Raw genomic sequence first — 26,185 nt, 5'->3', positions numbered from 1 at the left:
TTTGGGGTATATCAGAGAGTGTTACGGTGAGAGGTGTGGGGTATATCAGACAGTCTTACAGTGAGGGGTGTGGGGTATATCAGAGAGTTTTACAGTGAGGGGTGTGGGGTATAGCGCAGAGTTTTACAGTGAGGGGTGTGGGGTATATCAGACTGTTACAGTGAGGGGTGTGCGGTATATTAGAGAGTGTAACAGTGAGGGGTGTGGGGTATATCAGAGAGTGTTACAGTGAGGGTTGTGGGGTATATCAGAGAGTGTTACAGTGAGGGGTGTGGGGTATATCAAAGAGTGTTACAGTGAGGGGTGTTGGGTATATCAGAGAGTGTTACAGTGAGAGGTGTGTGGTATATCAGAGTGTTACAGTGAGGGGTGTGGGGTATATCAGAGAGTGTTACTGTGAGGTGTGTGGGGTATATCAGTGTTACAGTGAGGGGTGTGGTGTATATCAGTGTTACAGTGAGGGGTGTGGGGTATATCAGTGTTACAGTGAGGGGTGTGGGATATATCAGACTGTTACAGTGAGGCGTGTGGGGTATATCAGAGAGTGTAACAGTGAGGGGTGTGGGGTATATCAGAGAGTGTTACAGTGAGGGGTGTGGGGTATATCAGAAAGTGTTACAGTGAGGGGTGTGGGGTATATCAGAGAGTGTTACAGTGAGGTGTGTGGGGTATATCAGACTGTTACAGTGAGGGGTGTGGGGTATATCAGATAGTGTTACAGTGAGGTGTGTGGGGTATATCAGTGTTTTAGTGAGTGGTGTGGGGTATATCAGAGTGTTACAGTGAGGGGTGTGGGGTATATCAGAGTGTTACAGTGAGGGGTGTGGGATATATCAGACTGTTACAGTGAGGGGTGTGGGGTATATCAGAGAGTGTTACAGTGAGGGGTGTGGGGTATATCAGAGAGAGTGTTACAGTGAGGGGTGTTGGGTATATCAGTGTTACAGTGAGGGGTGTGGGGTATATCAGAGAGTGTTACAGAGAGGGGTTTTGGGGTATATCAGAGAGTGTTACGGTGAGGGGTGTGGGGTATATCAGACAGTTTTACAGTGAGGGGTGTGGGGTATATCAGAGAGTGTTACAGTGAGGGGTGTGGGGTATAGCGCAGAGTGTTATAGTGAGGGGTATGGGGTATATCAGAGTGTTACAGTGAGGGGTGTGGGGTATATCAGAGTGTTACAGTGAGGGGTGTGGGGTATATCAGAGTGTTACAGAGAGGGGTGTGGGGTATATCAGAGAGTGTTACAGTGAGGGGTGTGGGGTATATCAGTGTTACAGTGAGGGGTGTGGGGTATATCAGAGTGTTACAGTGAGGGGTGTGGGGTATATCAGAGTGTTACAGTGAGGGGTGTGGGGTATATCAGAGAGTGTTACAGTGAGGGGTGTGGGGTATATCAGAGTGTTACAGTGAGGGGTGTGGGGTATATCAGAGTGTTACAGTGAGGGGTGTGGGGTATATCAGAGAGTGTTACAGTGAGGGGTGTGGGGTATATCAGAGTGTTACAGTGAGGGGTGTGGGGTATATCAGAGAGTGTTACAGTGAGGGTTGTGGGGTATATCAGAGAGTGTTACAGTGAGGGGTGTGGGGTATATCAGAGAGTGTTACAGTTAGGGGTGTGGGGTATATCAGAGAGTGTTACAGTGAGGTGTGTGGGGTATATCAAAGAGTGTTACAGTGAGGGGTGTGGGGTATATCAGAGAGTGTTACAGTGAGAGGTGTGGGGTATATCAGAGTGTTACAGTGAGGGGTGTGGGGTATATCAGAGAGTGTTACAGTGAGGGGTGTGGGGTATATCAGAGTGTGTTACAGTGAGGGGTGTGGGGTATATCAGAGAGTGTTACACTGAGGGGAGTGGGGTATATCAGAGTGTTACAGTGAGGGGTGTGGGGTATATCAGAGTGTGTTACAGTGAGGGGTGTGGGGTATATGAGAGTGTTACCGTGAGGGGTGTGGGGTATATCAGAGAGTGTTACAATGAGGGGTGTGGGGTATATCAGAGAGTGTTACAGTGAGGGGTGTGGGGTATATCAGAGATTGTTACAGTGAGGGGTGTGGGGTATATCCGAGATTATTACAGTGAGGGGTGTGGTGTGTATCAGAGAGTGTTACAGTGAGGGGTGTGGGGTATATCAGAGTGTTACAGTGAGGGGTGTGGTGTATATCAGAGAGTGTTACAGTGCGGGGTGTGGGGTATATCAGAGAATGTTACAGTGCGGGGTGTGGGGTATATCAGAGAGTGTTACAGTGAGAGGTGTGGGGTATATCAGAGAGTGTTACAGTGAGGGGTGTGGGGTATATCAGAGATTGTCACAGTGAGGGGTGTGGGGTATAACAGAGAGTGTTAGAGTGAGCCGTGTGGGTTATATCAGAGTGTTACAGTGAGGGGTGTGGGGTATATCAGAGAGTGTTACAATGAGGGGTGTGGGGTATATCAGAGAGTGTTACAGTGAGGGGTGTGGGGTATATCAGAGAGTTTTACAGTGAGGGGTGTGGGGTATATCAGAGAGTGTTACAGTGAGGGGTGTGGGGTATATCAGAGAGTGTTACAGTGAGGTGTGTGGGGTATATCAGACTGTTACAGTGAGGGGTGTGGGGTATATCAGATAGTGTTACAGTGAGGTGTGTGGGGTATATCAATGTTTTAGTGAGGGGTGTGGGGTATATCAGAGTGTTACAGTGAGGGGTGTGGGGTATATCAGAGTGTTACAGTGAGGGGTGTGGGATATATCAGACTGTTACAGTGAGGGGTGTGGGGTATATCAGAGAGTGTTACAGAGAGGGGTGTGGGGTATATCAGAGAGAGTGTTACAGTGAGGGGTGTGGGGTATATCAGTGTTACAGTGAGGGGTGTGGGGTATATCAGAGAGTGTTACAGAGAGGGGTGTGGGGTATATCAGAGAGTGTTACATAGAGGGGTGTGGGGTATATCAGAGAGTGTTACAGTGAGGGGTGTGGGGTATATCAGAGTGTTACAGTGAGGGGTGTGGGGTATATCAGAGTGTGTTACAGTGAGGGGTGTGGGGTATATCAGAGAGTGTTACAGTGAGGGGTGTGGGGTATATCAGAGAGTGTTACAGAGAGGGGTGTGGGGTATATCAGAGAGTGTTACAGTGAGGGGTGTGGGGTATATCAGAGAGTGTTACAGTGAGGTGTGTGGGGTATATCAGACTGTTACAGTGAGGGGTGTGGGGTATATCAGATAGTGTTACAGTGAGGTGTGTGGGGTATATCAATGTTTTAGTGAGGGGTGTGGGGTATATCAGAGTGTTAAAGTGAGGGATGTGGGGTATATCAGAGTGTTACAGTGAGGGGTGTGGTGTATATCAGAGTGTGTTACAGTGAGGGGTGTGGGGTATATCAGAGAGTTTTACAGTGAGGGGTGTGGGGTATATCAGAGAGTGTTACAGAGAGGGGTGTGGGGTATATCAGAGAGAGTGTTACAGTGAGGGGTGTGGGGTATATCAGTGTTACAGTGAGGGTTGTGGGGTATATCAGAGAGTGTTACAGAGAGGGGTGTGGGGTATATCAGAGAGTGTTACATAGAGGGGTGTGGGGTATATCAGTGAGTGTTACAGTGATGGGTGTGGGGTATATCAGAGTGTTACAGTGAGGGGTGTGGGGTATATCAGAGAGTGTTACAGTGAGCGGTGTGGGGTATATCAGAGAGTGTTACAGTGAGGGGTGTGGGGTATATCAGAGTGTTACAGTGAGGGGTGTGCGGTATATCAGAGAGTGTTACAGTGAGGGGTGTGGGGTATATCAGAGAGAGTGTTACAGTGAGGGGTGTTGGGTATATCAGTGTTACAGTGAAGGGTGTGGGGTATATCAGAGAGTGTTACAGAGAGGGGTTTTGGGGTATATCAGAGAGTGTTACGGTGAGGGGTGTGGGGTATATCAGACAGTCTTACAGTGAGGGGTGTGGGGTATATCAGAGAGTGTTACAGTGAGGGGTGTGGGGTATAGCGCAGAGTGTTACAGTGAGGGGTGTGGGGTATATCAGACTGTTACAGTGAGGGGTGTGCGGTATATTAGAGAGTGTTACAGTGAGGGGTGTGGGGTATATCAGAGAGTGTTACAGTGAGGGTTGTGGGGTATATCAGAGAGTGTTACAGTGAGGGGTGTGGGGTATATCAAAGAGTGTTACAGTGAGGGGTGTTGGGTATATCAGAGAGTGTTACAGTGAGAGGTGTGTGGTATATCAGAGTGTTACAGTGAGGGGTTTGGGGTATATCAGAGAGTGTTACTGTGAGGTGTGTGGGGTATATCAGTGTTACAGTGAGGGGTGTGGTGTATATCAGTGTTACAGTGAGGGGTGTGGGGTATATCAGTGTTACAGTGAGGGGTGTGGGATATATCAGACTGTTACAGTGAGGCGTGTGGGGTATATCAGAGAGTGTAACAGTGAGGGGTGTGGGGTATATCAGAGAGTGTTACAGTGAGGGGTGTGGGGTATATCAGAAAGTGTTACAGTGAGGGGTGTGGGGTATATCAGAGAGTGTTACAGTGAGGTGTGTGGGGTATATCAGACTGTTACAGTGAGGGGTGTGGGGTATATCAGATAGTGTTACAATGAGGTGTGTGGGGTATATCAGTGTTTTAGTGAGGGGTGTGGGGTATATCAGAGTGTTACAGTGAGGGGTGTGGGGTATATCAGAGTGTTACAGTGAGGGATGTGGGATATATCAGACTGTTACAGTGAGGGGTGTGGGGTATATCAGAGAGTGTTACAGTGAGGGGTGTGGGGTATATCAGAGAGAGTGTTACAGTGAGGGGTGTTGGGTATATCAGTGTTACAGTGAGGGGTGTGGGGTATATCAGAGAGTGTTACAAAGAGGGGTTTTGGTGTATATCAGAGAGTGTTACGGTGAGGGGTGTGGGGTATATCAGACAGTTTTACAGTGAGGGGTGTGGGGTATATCAGAGAGTGTTACAGTGAGGGGTGTGGGGTATAGCGCAGAGTGTTATAGTGAGGGGTATGGGGTATATCAGAGTGTTACAGTGAGGGGTGTGGGGTATATCAGAGTGTTACAGTGAGGGGTGTGGGGTATATCAGAGTGTTACAGAGAGGGGTGTGGGGTATATCAGAGAGTGTTACAGTGAGGGGTGTGCGGTATATCAGAGAGTGTTACAGTGAGGGGTGTGGGGTATATCAGAGAGTGTTACAGTGAGGGGTGTGGGGTATATCAGAGAGTGTTACAGTGAGGGGTGTGGGGTATATCAGAGAGTGTTACAGTGAGGGTTGTGGGGTATATCAGAGAGTGTTACAGTGAGGGGTGTGGGGTATATCAGAGAGTGTTACAGTTAGGGGTGTGGGGTATATCAGAGTGTTACAGTTAGGGGTGTGGGGTATATCAAAGAGTGTTACAGTGAGGGGTGTGGGGTATATCAGAGAGTGTTACAGTGAGAGGTGTGGGGTATATCAGAGTGTTACATTGAGGGGTGTGGGGTATATCAGAGAGTGTTACACTGAGGGGACTGGGGTATATCAGAGTGTTACAGTGAGGGGTGTGGGGTATATCAGAGTGTGTTACAGTGAGGGGTGTGGGGTATATGAGAGTGTTACCGTGAGGGGTGTGGGGTATATCAGAGAGTGTTACAGTGAGAGGTGTGGGGTATATCAGAGAGTGTTACAGTGAGGGGTGTGGGGTATATCAGAATGTTACAGTGAGGGGTGTGGTGTATATCAGAGAGTGTTACAGTGCGGGGTGTGGGGTATATCAGAGAATGTTACAATGCGGGGTGTGGGGTATATCAGAGACTGTTACAGTGAGAGGTGTGGGGTATATCAGAGAGTGTTACAGTGAGGGGTGTGGGGTATATCAGAGATTGTCACAGTGAGGGGTGTGGGGTATAACAGAGAGTGTTAAAGTGAGCCGTGTGGGGTATATCAGAGTGTTACAGTGAGGGGTGTGGGGTATATCAGAGAGTGTTACAATGAGGGGTGTGGGGTATATCAGAGAGTGTTACAGTGAGGGGTGTGGGGTATATCAGAGAGTTTTACAGTGAGGGGTGTGGGGTATATCAGAGAGTGTTACAGTGAGGGGTGTGGGGTATATCAGAGAGTGTTACAGTGAGGTGTGTGGGGTATATCAGACTGTTACAGTGAGGGGTGTGGGGTATATCAGATAGTGTTACAGTGAGGTGTGTGGGGTATATCAATGTTTTAGTGAGGGGTGTGGGGTATATCAGAGTGTTACAGTGAGGGGTGTGGGGTATATCAGAGTGTTACAGTGAGGGGTGTGGGATATATCAGACTGTTACAGTGAGGGGTGTGGGGTATATCAGAGAGTGTTACAGAGAGGGGTGTGGGGTATATCAGAGAGAGTGTTACAGTGAGGGGTGTGGGGTATATCAGTGTTACAGTGAGGGGTGTGGGGTATATCAGAGAGTGTTACAGAGAGGGGTGTGGGGTATATCAGAGAGTGTTACATAGAGGGGTGTGGGGTATATCAGAGAGTGTTACAGTGAGGGGTGTGGGGTATATCAGAGTGTTACAGTGAGGGGTGTGGGGTATATCAGAGTGTGTTACAGTGAGGGGTGTGGGGTATATCAGAGAGTGTTACAGTGAGGGGTGTGGGGTATATCAGAGAGTGTTACAGAGAGGGGTGTGGGGTATATCAGAGAGTGTTACATAGAGGGGTGTGGGGTATATCAGAGAGTGTTACAGTGATGGGTGTGCGGTATATCAGAGAGTGTTACAGTGAGGGGTGTGGGGTATATCAGAGAGTGTTACAGTGAGGGGTGTGGGGTATAGCGCAGAGCGTTACAGTGAGGGGTATGGGGTATATCAGAGTGTTACAGTGAGGGGTGTGGGGTATATCAGAGTGTTACAGTGAGGGGTGTGGGGTATATCAGAGTGTTACAGTGAGGGGTGTGGGGTATATCAGAGAATGTTACAGTGAGGGGTGTGGGGTATATCAGAGATTGTTAGAGTGAGGGGTGTGGGGTATATCAGAGAGTGTTACAGTGAGGAGTGTGGGGTATATCAGATAGTGTTACAGTGAGGGGTGTGGGGTATATCAGAGTGTTACAGTGAGGGGTATGGGGTATATCAGACAGTCTTACAGTGAGGGTTGTGGGGTATATCAGAGAGTGTTACAGTGAGAGGTGTGGGGTATATCAGAGAGTGTTACAGTGAGGGGTGTGGGGTATATCAGAGAGTGTTACAGTGAGGGGTGTGGGTTATATCACAGAGTGTTACAGTGAGGGGTGTGGGGTATATCAGAGTGTTACAGTGAGGGGTTTGGGGTATATCAGAGAGTGTTACAGTGAGGGGTGTGGGATATATCAGAGAGTGTTACAGAGAGGGGTGTGGGGTATATCAGAGTGTTACAGTGAGGGGTGTCGGGTATATCAGAGAGTGTTACAGTGAGGGGTGTGGGGTATATCAGAGTGTTACAGTGAGGGGTGTGGGGTATATCTGAGTGTTACAGTGAGAGCTGTGGGATATATCAGAGTGTTACAGTGAGGGGTGTGGGGTATATCAGAGTGTTACAGTGAGGGGTGTGGGGTTTATCAAAGAGTGTTACAGTGTGGGGTGTGGGATATATCAGAGTGTTACAGTGAGGGGTGTGGGGTATATCAGAGAGTGTTACAGTGAGGTGTGTGGGGTATATCAGTGTTACAGTGAGGGGTGTGGGGTATATCAGTGTGTTACTGTGAGGGGTGTGGGGTATATCAGACTGTTACAGTGAGGGGTGTGGGGTATATCAGAGAGTGTTACAGTGAGGTGTGTGGGGTATATCAGTGTTTTAGTGAGGGGTGTGGGGTATCTCACATTGTTACAGTGAGGGGTGTGGGGTATATCAGAGTGTTACAGTGAGGGGTGTGGGATATATCAGACTATTACAGTGAGGGGTGTGGGGTATATCAGAGAGTGTTACAGTGAGAGGTGTGTGGTATATCAGAGTGTTACAGTGAGGGGTGTGGGGTATATCAGAGAGTGTTACTGTGAGGTGTGTGGGGTATATCAGTGTTACAGTGAGGGGTGTGGTGTATATCAGTGTTACAGTGAGGGGTGTGGGGTATATCAGTGTTACAGTGAGGGGTGTGGGATATATCAGACTGTTACAGTGAGGCGTGTGGGGTATATCAGAGAGTGTAACAGTGAGGGGTGTGGGGTATATCAGAGAGTGTTACAGTGAGGGGTGTGGGGTATATCAGAAAGTGTTACAGTGAGGGGTGTGGGGTATATCAGAGAGTGTTACAGTGAGGTGTGTGGGGTATATCAGACTGTTACAGTGAGGGGTGTGGGGTATATCAGATAGTGTTACAGTGAGGTGTGTGGGGTATATCAGTGTTTTAGTGAGGGGTGTGGGGTATATCAGAGTGTTACAGTGAGGGGTGTGGGGTATATCAGAGTGTTACAGTGAGGGGTGTGGGATATATCAGACTGTTACAGTGAGGGGTGTGGGGTATATCAGAGAGTGTTACAGTGACAGTGAGGGGTGTGGGGTATATCAGAGAGTGTTACAGAGAGGGGTTTTGGGGTATATCAGAGAGTGTTACGGTGAGGGGTGTGGGGTATATCAGACAGTTTTACAGTGAGGGGTGTGGGGTATATCAGAGAGTGTTACAGTGAGGGGTGTGGGGTATAGCGCAGAGTGTTATAGTGAGGGGTATGGGGTATATCAGAGTGTTACAGTGAGGGGTGTGGGGTATATCAGAGTGTTACAGTGAGGGGTGTGGGGTATATCAGAGTGTTACAGAGAGGGGTGTGGGGTATATCAGAGAGTGTTACAGTGAGGGGTGTGGGGTATATCAGTGTTACAGTGAGGGGTGTGGGGTATATCAGAGTGTTACAGTGAGGGGTGTGGGGTATATCAGAGTGTTACAGTGAGGGGTGTGGGGTATATCAGAGAGTGTTACAGTGAGGGGTGTGGGGTATATCAGAGTGTTACAGTGAGGGGTGTGGGGTATATCAGAGTGTTACAGTGAGGGGTGTGGGGTATATCAGAGAGTGTTACAGTGAGGGGTGTGGGGTATATCAGAGTGTTACAGTGAGGGGTGTGGGGTATATCAGAGAGTGTTACAGTGAGGGTTGTGGGGTATATCAGAGAGTGTTACAGTGAGGGGTGTGGGGTATATCAGAGAGTGTTACAGTTAGGGGTGTGGGGTATATCAGAGAGTGTTACAGTGAGGTGTGTGGGGTATATCAAAGAGTGTTACAGTGAGGGGTGTGGGGTATATCAGAGAGTGTTACAGTGAGAGGTGTGGGGTATATCAGAGTGTTACAGTGAGGGGTGTGGGGTATATCAGAGAGTGTTACAGTGAGGGGTGTGGGGTATATCAGAGTGTGTTACAGTGAGGGGTGTGGGGTATATCAGAGAGTGTTACACTGAGGGGAGTGGGGTATATCAGAGTGTTACAGTGAGGGGTGTGGGGTATATCAGAGTGTGTTACAGTGAGGGGTGTGGGGTATATGAGAGTGTTACCGTGAGGGGTGTGGGGTATATCAGAGAGTGTTACAATGAGGGGTGTGGGGTATATCAGAGAGTGTTACAGTGAGGGGTGTGGGGTATATCAGAGATTGTTACAGTGAGGGGTGTGGGGTATATCCGAGATTATTACAGTGAGGGGTGTGGTGTGTATCAGAGAGTGTTACAGTGAGGGGTGTGGGGTATATCAGAGTGTTACAGTGAGGGGTGTGGTGTATATCAGAGAGTGTTACAGTGCGGGGTGTGGGGTATATCAGAGAATGTTACAGTGCGGGGTGTGGGGTATATCAGAGAGTGTTACAGTGAGAGGTGTGGGGTATATCAGAGAGTGTTACAGTGAGGGGTGTGGGGTATATCAGAGATTGTCACAGTGAGGGGTGTGGGGTATAACAGAGAGTGTTAGAGTGAGCCGTGTGGGTTATATCAGAGTGTTACAGTGAGGGGTGTGGGGTATATCAGAGAGTGTTACAATGAGGGGTGTGGGGTATATCAGAGAGTGTTACAGTGAGGGGTGTGGGGTATATCAGAGAGTTTTACAGTGAGGGGTGTGGGGTATATCAGAGAGTGTTACAGTGAGGGGTGTGGGGTATATCAGAGAGTGTTACAGTGAGGTGTGTGGGGTATATCAGACTGTTACAGTGAGGGGTGTGGGGTATATCAGATAGTGTTACAGTGAGGTGTGTGGGGTATATCAATGTTTTAGTGAGGGGTGTGGGGTATATCAGAGTGTTACAGTGAGGGGTGTGGGGTATATCAGAGTGTTACAGTGAGGGGTGTGGGATATATCAGACTGTTACAGTGAGGGGTGTGGGGTATATCAGAGAGTGTTACAGAGAGGGGTGTGGGGTATATCAGAGAGAGTGTTACAGTGAGGGGTGTGGGGTATATCAGTGTTACAGTGAGGGGTGTGGGGTATATCAGAGAGTGTTACAGAGAGGGGTGTGGGGTATATCAGAGAGTGTTACATAGAGGGGTGTGGGGTATATCAGAGAGTGTTACAGTGAGGGGTGTGGGGTATATCAGAGTGTTACAGTGAGGGGTGTGGGGTATATCAGAGTGTGTTACAGTGAGGGGTGTGGGGTATATCAGAGAGTGTTACAGTGAGGGGTGTGGGGTATATCAGAGAGTGTTACAGAGAGGGGTGTGGGGTATATCAGAGAGTGTTACAGTGAGGGGTGTGGGGTATATCAGAGAGTGTTACAGTGAGGTGTGTGGGGTATATCAGACTGTTACAGTGAGGGGTGTGGGGTATATCAGATAGTGTTACAGTGAGGTGTGTGGGGTATATCAATGTTTTAGTGAGGGGTGTGGGGTATATCAGAGTGTTAAAGTGAGGGATGTGGGGTATATCAGAGTGTTACAGTGAGGGGTGTGGTGTATATCAGAGTGTGTTACAGTGAGGGGTGTGGGGTATATCAGAGAGTTTTACAGTGAGGGGTGTGGGGTATATCAGAGAGTGTTACAGAGAGGGGTGTGGGGTATATCAGAGAGAGTGTTACAGTGAGGGGTGTGGGGTATATCAGTGTTACAGTGAGGGTTGTGGGGTATATCAGAGAGTGTTACAGAGAGGGGTGTGGGGTATATCAGAGAGTGTTACATAGAGGGGTGTGGGGTATATCAGTGAGTGTTACAGTGATGGGTGTGGGGTATATCAGAGTGTTACAGTGAGGGGTGTGGGGTATATCAGAGAGTGTTACAGTGAGCGGTGTGGGGTATATCAGAGAGTGTTACAGTGAGGGGTGTGGGGTATATCAGAGTGTTACAGTGAGGGGTGTGCGGTATATCAGAGAGTGTTACAGTGAGGGGTGTGGGGTATATCAGAGAGAGTGTTACAGTGAGGGGTGTTGGGTATATCAGTGTTACAGTGAAGGGTGTGGGGTATATCAGAGAGTGTTACAGAGAGGGGTTTTGGGGTATATCAGAGAGTGTTACGGTGAGGGGTGTGGGGTATATCAGACAGTCTTACAGTGAGGGGTGTGGGGTATATCAGAGAGTGTTACAGTGAGGGGTGTGGGGTATAGCGCAGAGTGTTACAGTGAGGGGTGTGGGGTATATCAGACTGTTACAGTGAGGGGTGTGCGGTATATTAGAGAGTGTTACAGTGAGGGGTGTGGGGTATATCAGAGAGTGTTACAGTGAGGGTTGTGGGGTATATCAGAGAGTGTTACAGTGAGGGGTGTGGGGTATATCAAAGAGTGTTACAGTGAGGGGTGTTGGGTATATCAGAGAGTGTTACAGTGAGAGGTGTGTGGTATATCAGAGTGTTACAGTGAGGGGTTTGGGGTATATCAGAGAGTGTTACTGTGAGGTGTGTGGGGTATATCAGTGTTACAGTGAGGGGTGTGGTGTATATCAGTGTTACAGTGAGGGGTGTGGGGTATATCAGTGTTACAGTGAGGGGTGTGGGATATATCAGACTGTTACAGTGAGGCGTGTGGGGTATATCAGAGAGTGTAACAGTGAGGGGTGTGGGGTATATCAGAGAGTGTTACAGTGAGGGGTGTGGGGTATATCAGAAAGTGTTACAGTGAGGGGTGTGGGGTATATCAGAGAGTGTTACAGTGAGGTGTGTGGGGTATATCAGACTGTTACAGTGAGGGGTGTGGGGTATATCAGATAGTGTTACAATGAGGTGTGTGGGGTATATCAGTGTTTTAGTGAGGGGTGTGGGGTATATCAGAGTGTTACAGTGAGGGGTGTGGGGTATATCAGAGTGTTACAGTGAGGGATGTGGGATATATCAGACTGTTACAGTGAGGGGTGTGGGGTATATCAGAGAGTGTTACAGTGAGGGGTGTGGGGTATATCAGAGAGAGTGTTACAGTGAGGGGTGTTGGGTATATCAGTGTTACAGTGAGGGGTGTGGGGTATATCAGAGAGTGTTACAAAGAGGGGTTTTGGTGTATATCAGAGAGTGTTACGGTGAGGGGTGTGGGGTATATCAGACAGTTTTACAGTGAGGGGTGTGGGGTATATCAGAGAGTGTTACAGTGAGGGGTGTGGGGTATAGCGCAGAGTGTTATAGTGAGGGGTATGGGGTATATCAGAGTGTTACAGTGAGGGGTGTGGGGTATATCAGAGTGTTACAGTGAGGGGTGTGGGGTATATCAGAGTGTTACAGAGAGGGGTGTGGGGTATATCAGAGAGTGTTACAGTGAGGGGTGTGCGGTATATCAGAGAGTGTTACAGTGAGGGGTGTGGGGTATATCAGAGAGTGTTACAGTGAGGGGTGTGGGGTATATCAGAGAGTGTTACAGTGAGGGGTGTGGGGTATATCAGAGAGTGTTACAGTGAGGGTTGTGGGGTATATCAGAGAGTGTTACAGTGAGGGGTGTGGGGTATATCAGAGAGTGTTACAGTTAGGGGTGTGGGGTATATCAGAGTGTTACAGTTAGGGGTGTGGGGTATATCAAAGAGTGTTACAGTGAGGGGTGTGGGGTATATCAGAGAGTGTTACAGTGAGAGGTGTGGGGTATATCAGAGTGTTACATTGAGGGGTGTGGGGTATATCAGAGAGTGTTACACTGAGGGGACTGGGGTATATCAGAGTGTTACAGTGAGGGGTGTGGGGTATATCAGAGTGTGTTACAGTGAGGGGTGTGGGGTATATGAGAGTGTTACCGTGAGGGGTGTGGGGTATATCAGAGAGTGTTACAGTGAGAGGTGTGGGGTATATCAGAGAGTGTTACAGTGAGGGGTGTGGGGTATATCAGAATGTTACAGTGAGGGGTGTGGTGTATATCAGAGAGTGTTACAGTGCGGGGTGTGGGGTATATCAGAGAATGTTACAATGCGGGGTGTGGGGTATATCAGAGACTGTTACAGTGAGAGGTGTGGGGTATATCAGAGAGTGTTACAGTGAGGGGTGTGGGGTATATCAGAGATTGTCACAGTGAGGGGTGTGGGGTATAACAGAGAGTGTTAGAGTGAGCCGTGTGGGGTATATCAGAGTGTTACAGTGAGGGGTGTGGGGTATATCAGAGAGTGTTACAATGAGGGGTGTGGGGTATATCAGAGAGTGTTACAGTGAGGGGTGTGGGGTATATCAGAGAGTTTTACAGTGAGGGGTGTGGGGTATATCAGAGAGTGTTACAGTGAGGGGTGTGGGGTATATCAGAGAGTGTTACAGTGAGGTGTGTGGGGTATATCAGACTGTTACAGTGAGGGGTGTGGGGTATATCAGATAGTGTTACAGTGAGGTGTGTGGGGTATATCAATGTTTTAGTGAGGGGTGTGGGGTATATCAGAGTGTTACAGTGAGGGGTGTGGGGTATATCAGAGTGTTACAGTGAGGGGTGTGGGATATATCAGACTGTTACAGTGAGGGGTGTGGGGTATATCAGAGAGTGTTACAGAGAGGGGTGTGGGGTATATCAGAGAGAGTGTTACAGTGAGGGGTGTGGGGTATATCAGTGTTACAGTGAGGGGTGTGGGGTATATCAGAGAGTGTTACAGAGAGGGGTGTGGGGTATATCAGAGAGTGTTACATAGAGGGGTGTGGGGTATATCAGAGAGTGTTACAGTGAGGGGTGTGGGGTATATCAGAGTGTTACAGTGAGGGGTGTGGGGTATATCAGAGTGTGTTACAGTGAGGGGTGTGGGTTATATCAGAGAGTGTTACAGTGAGGGGTGTGGGGTATATCAGAGAGTGTTACAGAGAGGGGTGTGGGGTATATCAGAGAGTGTTACATAGAGGGGTGTGGGGTATATCAGAGAGTGTTACAGTGATGGGTGTGCGGTATATCAGAGAGTGTTACAGTGAGGGGTGTGGGGTATATCAGAGAGTGTTACAGTGAGGGGTGTGGGGTATAGCGCAGAGCGTTACAGTGAGGGGTATGGGGTATATCAGAGTGTTACAGTGAGGGGTGTGGGGTATATCAGAGTGTTACAGTGAGGGGTGTGGGGTATATCAGAGTGTTACAGTGAGGGGTGTGGGGTATATCAGAGAATGTTACAGTGAGGGGTGTGGGGTATATCAGAGAGTGTTAGAGTGAGGGGTGTGGGGTATATCAGAGAGTGTTACAGTGAGGAGTGTGGGGTATATCAGATAGTGTTACAGTGAGGGGTGTGGGGTATATCAGAGTGTTACAGTGAGGGGTATGGGGTATATCAGACAGTCTTACAGTGAGGGTTGTGGGGTATATCAGAGAGTGTTACAGTGAGAGGTGTGGGGTATATCAGAGAGTGTTACAGTGAGGGGTGTGGGGTATATCAGAGAGTGTTACAGTGAGGGGTGTGGGTTATATCAGAGAGTGTTACAGTGAGGGGTGTGGGGTATATCAGAGTGTTACAGTGAGGGGTTTGGGGTATATCAGAGAGTGTTACAGTGAGGGGTGTGGGATATATCAGAGAGTGTTACAGAGAGGGGTGTGGGGTATATCAGAGTGTTACAGTGAGGGGTGTCGGGTATATCAGAGAGTGTTACAGTGAGGGGTGTGTGGTATATCAGAGAGTGTTACAGTGAGGGGTGTGGGGTATATCAGAGAGTGTAACAGTGACGGGTGTCGGGTATATCAGGGAGTGTTACAGTGAGAGCTGTGGGATATATCAGAGTGTTACAGTGAGGGGTGTGGGGTATATCAGAGTGTTACAGTGAGGGGTGTGGGGTTTATCAAAGAGTGTTACAGTGAGGGGTGTGGGATATATCAGAGTGTTACAGTGAGGGGTGTGGGGTATATCAGAGAGTGTTACAGTGAGGTGTGTTGGGTATATCATTGTTACAGTGAGGGGTGTGGGGTATATCAGAGTGTTACTGTGAGGGGTGTGGGGTATATCAGACTGTTACAGTGAGGGGTGTGGGGTATATCAGAGAGTGTTACAGTGAGGTGTGTGGGGTATATCAGTGTTTTAGTGAGGGGTGTGGGGTATCTCACATTGTTACAGTGAGGGGTGTGGGGTATATCAGAGTGTTACAGTGAGGGGTGTGGGATATATCAGACTATTACAGTGAGGGGTGTGGGGTATATCAGAGAGTGTTACAGTGAGGGGTGTGGGGTATATCAGAGAGTGTTACAGTGAGGGGTGTGGGGTTTATCAGAGGGTGTTACAGTGAGGGGTGTGGGGTTTATCAGAGAGTGTTACAGTGAGGTATGTGGGGTATATCAGACTGTTACAGTGAGGGGTGTGGGGTATATCAGAGAGTGTTACAGTGAGGTGTGTGGGTATATCAGTGTTTTAGTGAGGGGTGTGGTGTATATCAGAGTGTTACAGTGAGGGGTGTGGGGTATATCAGAGTCTTACAGTGAGGGGTGTGGGATATATCAGACTGTTGCAGTGAGGGGTGTGGGGTATATCAGAGTGTTACAGTGAGGGGTGTGGGGTATATCAGAGTGTTAAAGTGAGGGGTGTGGGGTAAAGCAGAGTGTTACAGTGAGGGGTGTGGGGTATATCAGAGTGTTACAGTGAGGGGTGTGGGGTATGTCAGACAGTCTTACAGTGTGGGGTGTGGGGTATATCAGAGAGTGTTACAGTGAGAGGTGTGGGGTATATCAGAGAGTGTTACAGTGAGGGGTGTGCGGTATATCAGAGAGTGTTACAGTGTGGAGTGTGGGGTATATCAGAGAGTGTTACAGTGAGGGGTATGGGGTATATCAGAGAGAGTGTTACAGTGAGGGGTGTGGGGTATATGAGTGTTACACTGAGGGGAGTGGGGTATATCAGAGTGTTACAGTGAGGGGTGTGGTGTATATCAGAGATTGTTACAGTGAGGGGTGTGGGATATATCAGAGTGTTACAGTGAGGGGTGTGGGGTATATCAGAGAGTGTTACAGTGAGGGTTGTGGGGTATATCAGAGAGTGTTACAGTGAGGGGTGTGGGGTGTATCAGAGTGTTACAGTGAGGGGTGTGGGGTATATCAGAGTGTTACAGTGAGGGGTGTGGGGTATATCAGAGTGTTACAGTGAGAGGTGTGGGGTATATCAGAGTGTTACAGTGAGGGTGTGGGGTATATCAGAGAGTGTTACAGTGAGGGGTGTGGGGTATATCAGAGTGTTACAGTGAGGGGTGTGGGGTATATCAGAGTGTTACAGTGAGGGGTGTGGGGTATATCAGAGAGTGTTACAGTGAGGGGTGTGGGGTATATCAGAGAGTGTTACAGTGAGGGGTGTGGGGTATATCAGAGAGTGTTACAGTGAGGGGTGTGGGGTATATCAGGGTGTTACAGTGAGGGGTGTGGGGTATATCAGAGAGTTTTACAGTGAGGGGTGTGGGGTATATCAGAGAGTGTAACAGTGACGGGTGTGGGGTATATCAGAGAGTGTTACAGTGAGGGGTGTGGGGTATATCAGAGAGTGTTACAGTGAGGGGTATGGGGTATTTCAGATAGTGTTACAGTGAGGGGTGTGGGGTATATCAGAGTGTTACAGTGAGGGGTATGGGGTATATCAGACAGTCTTACAGTGAGGGTTGTGGGGTATATCAGAGAGTGTTACATTGAGGGGTGTGGGTTATATCAGAGAGTGTTACAGTGAGGGTTGTGGGATATATCAGAGTGTTACAGTGAGGGGTGTGGGGTATATCAGAGAGTGTTACAGTGAGGGGTGTGAGGTATATCAGAGTGTTACAGTGAGGGGTATGGGGTATATCAGACAGTTTTACAGTGAGGGTTGTGGGGTATATCAGAGAGTGTTACAGTGAGAGGTGTGGGGTATATCAGAGAGTGTTACAGTGAGGGGTGTGGGATATATCAGAGAGTGTTACAGTGAGGGGTGTGGGGTATATCAGAGTGTTACAGTGAGGGGTTTGGGGTATATCAGAGAGTGTTCCAGTGAGGGGTGTGGGATATATCAGAGAGTTTTACAGAGAGGGGTGTGGGGTATATCAGAGTGTTACAGTGAGGGGTGTGGGGTATATCAGAGAGTGTTACAGTGAGGGGTGTGGGGTATATCAGAGAGTGTAACAGTGACGGTTGTCGGGTATATCAGAGAGTGTTGCAGTGAGAGTTGTGGGATATATCAGAGTGTTACAGTGAGGGGTGTGGGGTATATCAGAGTGTTAAAGTGAGGGGTGTGGGGTTTATCAGAGAGTGTTACAGTGAGGGGTGTGGGATATATCAGAGTGTTACAGTGAGGGGTGTGGGGTATATCAGAGAGTGTTACAGTGAGGTGTGTGGGGTATATCAGTGTTACAGTGAGGGGTGTGGGGTATATCAGAGTGTTACTGTGAGGGGTGTGGGGTATATCAGACTGTTACAGTGAGGGGTGTGGGGTATATCAGAGAGTGTTACAGTGAGGTGTGTGGGGTATATCAGTGTTTTAGTGAGGGGTGTGGGGTATATCACATTGTTACAGTGAGGGTTGTGGGGTATATCAGAGTGTTACAATGACGGGTGTGGGATATATCAGACTGTTACAGTGAGGGGTGTGCGGTATATCAGAGAGTGTTACAGTGAGGGGTGTGGGGTATATCAGAGAGTGTTACAGTGAGGGGTGTGGGGTATATCAGAGGGTTTTACAGTGAGGGGTGTGGGGTATATCAGAGAGTGTTACAGTGAGGTGTGTGGGGTATATCAGACTGTTACAGTGAGGGGTGTGGGGTATATCAGAGAGTGTTACAGTGAGGTGTGTGGGTATATCAGTGTTTTAGTGAGGGGTGTGGTGTATATCAGAGTGTTACAGTGAGGGGTGTGGGGTATATCAGAGTCTTACAGTGAGGGGTGTGGGATATATCAGACTGTTACAGTGAGGGGTGTGGGGTATATCAGAGTGTTACAGTGAGAGTTTTGGGGTATATCAGAGAGTGTTACAGTGAGGGGTGTGGGGTATATCAGAGAGTGTTACAGTGAGGGGTGTGGGGTATATCAGAGAGTGTTACAGTGAGGGGTGTGGGGTATATCAGAGAGTGTTACAGTGAGGGGTGTGGTGTATATCAGAGAGAGTGTTACAGTGAGGGGTGTGGGGTATATCAGTGTTACAGTGAGGGGTGTGGGGTATATCAGTGTTACAGTGAGGGGTGTGGGGTATATCAGAGTGTTACAGTGAGGGGTGTGGGGTATATCAGAGTGTTACAGTGAGGGGTGTGGGGTATATCAGAGTGTTACAGTGAGGGGTGTGGGGTATATCAGAGTGTTACATTGAGGGTTGTGGGGTATATCAGAGTGTTACAGTGAGGGCTGTGGGGTATATCAGAGTGTTACAGTGAGGGGTGTGGGGTATATCAGAGTGTTACAGTGAGGGGTGTGGGGTATATCAGTGTTACAGTGAGGGGTGTGGGGTATATCAGAGAGAGTGTTACAGTGAGGGGTGTGGGGTATATCAGAGAGAGTGTTACAGTGAGGGGTGTGGGGTATATCAGAGTGTTACAGTGAGGGATGTGGGGTATATCAGAGAGTGTTACAGTGAGGGGTGTGGGGTATATCAGAGAGTGTTACAGTGAGGGGTGTGGGGTATATCAGAGTGTTACAGTGAGGGGTGTGGGGTATATCGGAGAGTGTTACAGTGAGGGGTGTGGGGTGTATCAGAGTGTTACAGTGAGGGGTGTGGGGTATATCAGAGTGTTACAGTGAGGGGTGTGGGGTATATCAGAGTGTTACAGTGAGAGGTGTGGGGTATATCAGAGTGTTACAGTGAGGGGTGTGGGGTATATCAGAGAGTGTTACAGTGAGGGGTGTGGGGTATATCAGAGTGTTACAGTGAGGGGTGTGGGGTATATCAGAGTGTTACAGTGAGGGGTGTGGGGTATATCGGAGAGTGTTACAGTGAGGGGTGTGGGGTGTATCAGAGTGTTACAGTGAGGGGTGTGGGGTATATCAGAGTGTTACAGTGAGGGGTGTGGGGTATATCAGAGTGTTACAGTGAGAGGTGTGGGGTATATCAGAGTGTTACAGTGAGGGGTGTGGGGTATATCAGAGAGTGTTACAGTGAGGGGTGTGGGGTATATCAGAGTGTTACAGTGAGGGGTGTGGGGTATATCAGAGTGTTACAGTGAGGGGTGTGGGGTATATCAGAGAGTGTTACAGTGAGGGGTGTGGGGTATATCAGAGAGTGTTACAGTGAGGGGTGTGGGGTATATCAGAGAGTGTTACAGTGAGGGGTGTGGGGTATATCAGGGTGTTACAGTGAGGGGTGTGGGGTATATCAGAGAGTTTTACAGTGAGGGGTGTGGGGTATATCAGAGAGTGTAACAGTGACGGGTGTGGGGTATATCAGAGAGTGTTACAGTGAGGGGTGTGGGGTATATCAGAGAGTGTTACAGTGAGGGGTATGGGGTATATCAGATAGTGTTACAGTGAGGGGTGTGGGGTATATCAGAGTGTTACAGTGAGGGGTATGGGGTATATCAGACAGTCTTACAGTGAGGGTTGTGGGGTATATCAGAGAGTGTTACATTGAGGGGTGTGGGTTATATCAGAGAGTGTTACAGTGAGGGTTGTGGGATATATCAGAGTGTTACAGTGAGGGGTGTGGGGTATATCAGAGAGTGTTACAGTGAGGGGTGTGAGGTATATCAGAGTGTTACAGTGAGGGGTATGGGGTATATCAGACAGTCTTACAGTGAGGGTTGTGGGGTATATCAGAGAGTGTTACAGTGAGAGGTGTGGGGTATATCAGAGAGTGTTACAGTGAGGGGTGTGGGATATATCAGAGAGTGTTACAGTGAGGGGTGTGGGGTATATCAGAGTGTTACAGTGAGGGGTTTGGGGTATATCAGAGAGTGTTCCAGTGAGGGGTGTGGGATATATCAGAGAGTTTTACAGAGAGGGGTGTGGGGTATATCAGAGTGTTACAGTGAGGGGTGTGGGGTATATCAGAGAGTGTTACAGTGAGGGGTGTGGGGTATATCAGAGAGTGTAACAGTGACGGTTGTCGGGTATATCAGAGAGTGTTACAGTGAGAGTTGTGGGATATATCAGAGTGTTACAGTGAGGGGTGTGGGGTATATCAGAGTGTTAAAGTGAGGGGTGTGGGGTTTATCAGAGAGTGTTACAGTGAGGGGTGTGGGATATATCAGAGTGTTACAGTGAGGGGTGTGGGGTATATCAGAGAGTGTTACAGTGAGGTGTGTGGGGTATATCAGTGTTACAGTGAGGGGTGTGGGGTATATCAGAGTGTTACTGTGAGGGGTGTGGGGTATATCAGACTGTTACAGTGAGGGGTGTGGGGTATATCAGTGTTTTAGTGAGGGGTGTGGGGTATATCACATTGTTACAGTGAGGGTTGTGGGGTATATCAGAGTGTTACAATGACGGGTGTGGGATATATCAGACTGTTACAGTGAGGGGTGTGCGGTATATCAGAGAGTGTTACAGTGAGGGGTGTGGGGTATATCAGAGAGTGTTACAGTGAGGGGTGTGGGGTATATCAGAGGGTTTTACAGTGAGGGGTGTGGGGTATATCAGAGAGTGTTACAGTGAGGTGTGTGGGGTATATCAGACTGTTACAGTGAGGGGTGTGGGGTATATCAGAGAGTGTTACAGTGAGGTGTTTGGGTATATCAGTGTTTTAGTGAGGGGTGTGGTGTATATCAGAGTGTTACAGTGAGGGGTGTGGGGTATATCAGAGTCTTACAGTGAGGGGTGTGGGATATATCAGACTGTTACAGTGAGGGGTGTGGGGTATATCAGAGTGTTACAGTGAGAGTTTTGGGGTATATCAGAGAGTGTTACAGTGAGGGGTGTGGGGTATATCAGAGAGTGTTACAGTGAGGGGTGTGGGGTATATCAGAGAGTGTTACAGTGAGGGGTGTGGGGTATATCAGAGAGTGTTACAGTGAGGGGTGTGGTGTATATCAGAGAGAGTGTTACAGTGAGGGGTGTGGGGTATATCAGTGTTACAGTGAGGGGTGTGGGGTATATCAGTGTTACAGTGAGGGGTGTGGGGTATATCAGAGTGTTACAGTGAGGGGTGTGGGGTATATCAGAGTGTTACAGTGAGGGGTGTGGGGTATATCAGAGTGTTACAGTGAGGGGTGTGGGGTATATCAGAGTGTTACATTGAGGGTTGTGGGGTATATCAGAGTGTTACAGTGAGGGCTGTGGGGTATATCAGAGTTTTACAGTGAGGGGTGTGGGGTATATCAGAGTGTTACAGTGAGGGGTGTGGGGTATATCAGTGTTACAGTGAGGGGTGTGGGGTATATCAGAGAGAGTGTTACAGTGAGGGGTGTGGGGTATATCAGAGAGAGTGTTACAGTGAGGGGTGTGGGGTATATCAGAGTGTTACAGTGAGGGATGTGGGGTATATCAGAGAGTGTTACAGTGAGGGGTGTGGGGTATATCAGAGAGTGTTACAGTGAGGGGTGTGGGGTATATCAGAGTGTTACAGTGAGGGGTGTGGGGTATATCAGAGTGTTACAGTGAGGGGTGTGGGGTATATCAGAGAGTGTTACAGTGAGGGGTGTGGGGTATATCAGAGAGTGTTACAGTGAGGGGTGTGGGGTATATCAGAGAGTGTTACAGTGAGGGGTGTGGGGTATATCAGAGTGTTACAGTGAGGGGTGTGGGGTATATCAGAGAGTGTTACAGTGAGGGGTGTGGGGTATATCAGAGAGTGTTACAGTTAGGGGTGTGGCGTATATCAGAGAGTGTTACAGTGAGGGGTGTGGGGTATATCAGAGTGTTACAGTGAGGGGTGTGGGGTATATCAGAGAGTGTTACAGTGAGGGGTGTGGGGTATATCAGAGTGTTACAGTGAGGGGTGTGGGGTATATCAGAGAGTGTAACAGTGAGGGGTGTGGGGTATATCAGAGAGTGTTACAGTGAGGGGTGTGTGGTATATCAGAGAGTGCTACAGTGAGGGGTGTGGGGTATATCAGAGAGAGTGTTACAGTGAGGGGTGTGGGATATATCAGAGAGTGTTACAGTGAGGGGTGTGGGGTATATCAGAGAGTGTTACAGTGAGGGGTGTGGGGTATATCAGAGAGAGTGTTACAGTGAGGGGTGTGGGGTATATCAGAGTTTTACAGTGAGGGGTGTGGGGTATATCAGAGTGTTACAGTGAGGGGTGTGGGGTATATCAGAGAGTGTTACAGTGAGGGGTGTGGGGTATATCAGAGAGTGTTACAGTGAGGGGTGTGGGGTATATCAGAGTGTTACAGTGAGGGGTGTGGGGTATATCAGAGAGTGTTACAGTGAGGGGTGTGGGATATATCAGAGTGTTACAATGAGGGGTGTGGGGTATATCAGAGAGTGTTACAGTGAGGTGTGTGGGGTATATCAGTGTTACAGTGAGGGGTGTGGGGTATATCAGAGTGTTACTGTGAGGGGTGTGGGGTATATCAGACTGTTACAGTGAGGGGTGTGGGGTATATCAGAGAGTGTTACAGTGAGGTGTGTGGGGTTTATCAGTGTTTTAGTGAGGGGTGTGGGGTATATCACATTGTTACAGTGAGGGTTGTCGGGTATATCAGAGTGTTACAATGACGGGTGTGGGATATATCAGACTGTTACAGTGAGGGGTGTGGGGTATATCAGAGAGTGTTACAGTGAGGGGTGTGGGGTATATCAGAGAGTGTTACAGTGAGGGGTGTGGGTTATATCAGAGGGTTTTACAGTGAGGGGTGTGGGGTATATCAGAGAGTGTTACAGTGAGGTGTGTGGGGTATATCAGACTGTTACAGTGAGGGGTGTGGGGTATATCAGTGTTTTAGTGAGGGGTGTGGTGTATATCAGAGTGTTACAGTGAGGGGTGTGGGGTATATCAGAGTCTTACAGTGAGGGGTGTGGGATATATCAGACTGTTACAGTGAGGGGTGTGGGGTATTTCAGAGTGTTACAGTGAGAGTTTTGGGGTATATCAGAGAGTGTTACAGTGAGGGGTGTGGGGTATATCAGAGAGTGTTACAGTGAGGGGTGTGGGGTATATCAGAGAGTGTTACAGTGAGGGGTGTGTGGTATATCAGAGAGTGTTACAGTGAGGGGTGTGGTGTATATCAGAGAGAGTGTTACAGTGAGGGGTGTGGGGTATATCAGTGTTACAGTGAGGGGTGTGGGGTATATCAGTGTTACAGTGAGGTGTGTGGGGTATATCAGAGTGTTACAGTGAGGGGTGTGGGGTATATCAGAGTGTTACAGTGAGGGGTGTGGGGTATATCAGAGTGTTACAGTGAGGGGTGTGGGGTATATCAGAGTGTTACAGTGAGGGGTGTGGGGTATATCAGAGTGTTACAGTGAGGGGTGTGGGGTATATCAGAGTGTTACAGTGAGGGGTGTGGGGTATATCAGAGTGTTACAGTGAGGGGTGTGGGGTATATCAGTGTTACAGTGAGGGGTGTGGGGTATATCAGAGAGTGTTACAGTGAGGGGTGTGGGGTATATCAGAGAGAGTGTTACAGTGAGGGGTGTGGGGTATATCAGAGAGAGTGTTACAGTGAGGGGTGTGGGGTGTATCAGAGAGTGTTACAGTGAGGGGTGTGGGGTATATCAGAGAGTGTTACAGTGAGGGGTGTGGGGTATATCAGAGAGTGTTACAGTGAGGGGTGTGGGGTATATCAGAGAGTGTTACAGTGAGGGATGTGGGGTATATCAGAGTTTTACAGTGAAGGGTGTGGGGTATATCAGAGTGTTACAGTGAGGGGTGTGGGGTATATCAGAGAGTGTTTCAGTGAGGGGTGTGGGGTGTATCAGAGAGTGTTACAGTGAGGGGTGTGGGGTATATCAGAGAGTGTTACAGTGAGGGGTGTGGGTTATATCAGAGAATGTTACAGTGAGGGGTGTGGGGTATATCAGAGTGTTACAGTGAGGGGTGTGGGGTATATCAGAGAGAGTGTTACAGTGAGGGGTGTGGGGTATATCAGAGTGTTACAGTGAGGGGTGTGGGGTATATCAGAGTGTTACAGTGAGGGGTGTGGGGTATATCAGAGTGTTACAGTGAGGGGTGTGGGGTATATCAGAGTGTTACAGTGAGGGATGTGGGGTATATCAGAGAGTGTTACAGTGAGGGGTGTGGGGTATATCAGAGTGTTACAGTGAGGGGTGTGGGGTATATCAGAGTGTTACAGTGAGGGGTGTGGGGTATATCAGAGAGTGTTACAGTGAGGGGTGTGGGGTATATCAGAGAGTGTTACAGTGAGGGGTGTGGGGTATATCAGAGGGTGTTACAGTTAGGGGTGTGGCGTATATCAGAGAGTGTTACAGTGAGGGGTGTGGGGTATATCAGAGTGTTACAGTGAGGGGTGTGGGGTATATCAGAGAGTGTTACAGTGAGGGGTGTGGGGTATATCAGAGTGTTACAGTGAGGGGTGTGGAGTATATCAGAGAGTGTTACAGTGAGGGGTGTGGGGTATATCAGAGAGAGTGTTACAGTGAGGCGTGTGGGGTATATCAGAGTGTTACAGTGAGGGGTGTGGGGTATATCAGAGTGTTACAGTGAGGGGTGTGGGGTATATCAGAGAGTGTTACAGTGAGGGGTGTGGGGTATATCAGAGAGTGTTACAGTGAGGGGTGTGGGGTATATCAGAGAGTGTTACAGTTAGGGGTGTGGCGTATATCAGAGAGTGTTACAGTGAGGGGTGTGGGGTATATCAGAGAGTGTTACAGTGAGGGGTGTGGGGTATATCAGAGTGTTACAGTGAGGGGTGTTGGGTATATCAGAGAGTGTTACAGTGAGGGGTATGGGGTATATCAGAGTGTTACAGTGAGGGGTGTGGGGTATATCAGAGAGTGTTACAGTGAGGGGTGTGGGGTATATCAGAGAGTGTTACAGTGAGGGGTGTGGGGTATATCAGAGTGTTACAGTGAGGGGTGTGGGGTATATCAGTGTGTTACAGTGAGGGGTGTGGGGTATATCAGAGAGTGTTACAGTGAGGGGTGTGGGGTATATCAGTGTTACAGTGAGGGGTGTGGGGTATATCAGAGAGTGTTACAGTGAGGGGTGTGGGGTATATCGGAGAGTGTTACAGTGAGGGGTGTGGGGTATATCAGAGAGTGTTACAGTGAGGGGTGTGGGGTATATCAGAGAGTGTTACAGTGAGGGGTGTGGGGTATATCAGAGTGTTACAGTGAGGGGTGTGGGGTATATCGGAGAGTGTTACAGTGAGGGGTGTGGGGTATATCAGAGTGTGTTACAGTGAGGGGTGTGGGGTATATCAGAGAGTGTTACAGTGAGGGGTGTGGGGTATATCAGAGAGTGTTACAGTGAGGGGTGTGGGGTATATCAGAGAGTGTTACAGTGCGGGGTGTGGGGTATATCAGAGAGTGTTACAGTGAGGGGTGTGGGGTATATCAGAGTGTTACAGTGAGGGGTGTGGGGTATATCAGAGAGTGTTACAGTGAGGGGTGTGGGGTATATCACAGTGTTACAGCGAGGGGTGTGGTGTATATCAGAGTGTTACAGTGAGGGGTGTGGGGTATATCAGAGAGTGTTACAGTGAGGGGTGTGGGGTATATCAGAGTGTTACAGTGAGGGGTGTGGGGTATATCAGAGAGTGTTACAGTGAGGGGTGTGGGGTATATCAGAGAGTGTTACAGTGAGGGGTGTGGGGTATATCAGAGTGTTACAGTGAGGGGTGTGTGGTATATCAGAGAGTGTTACAATGAGGGGTGTGGGATATATCAGAGTGTTACAGTGAGGGGTGTGGGGTATATCAGAGTGTTACAGTGAGGTGTGTGGGGTATATCAGAGAGTGTTACAGTGAGGGGTGTGGGGTATATCAGAGAGTGTTACAGTTAGGTGTGTGGGGTATATCAGAGTGTTACAGTGAGGGGTGTGGGGTATATCAGAGTGTTACAGTGAGGGGTGTGGGGTATATCAGAGAGTGTTACAGTGAGGGGTGTGGGGTATATCAGAGAGTGTTACAGTGAGGGGTGTGGGG

General features: G+C 48.7%; 1 protein-coding gene across 1 annotated transcript in view; it reads left to right on the top strand.

Moving 5' to 3' along the window:
* The window catches only part of LOC144671847 (activated CDC42 kinase 1-like), a 134,005-nt gene that overhangs the window by 89,280 nt on the left and 18,540 nt on the right, over positions 1–26,185 (top strand).

Source organism: Cetorhinus maximus, chromosome 34 (assembly GCF_964194155.1).
Source record: "Cetorhinus maximus chromosome 34, sCetMax3.hap1.1, whole genome shotgun sequence".
Classification (NCBI taxonomy): Eukaryota; Metazoa; Chordata; class Chondrichthyes; order Lamniformes; family Cetorhinidae; genus Cetorhinus; species Cetorhinus maximus.
This window is presented reverse-complemented; position numbering and strand designations above follow the sequence as displayed.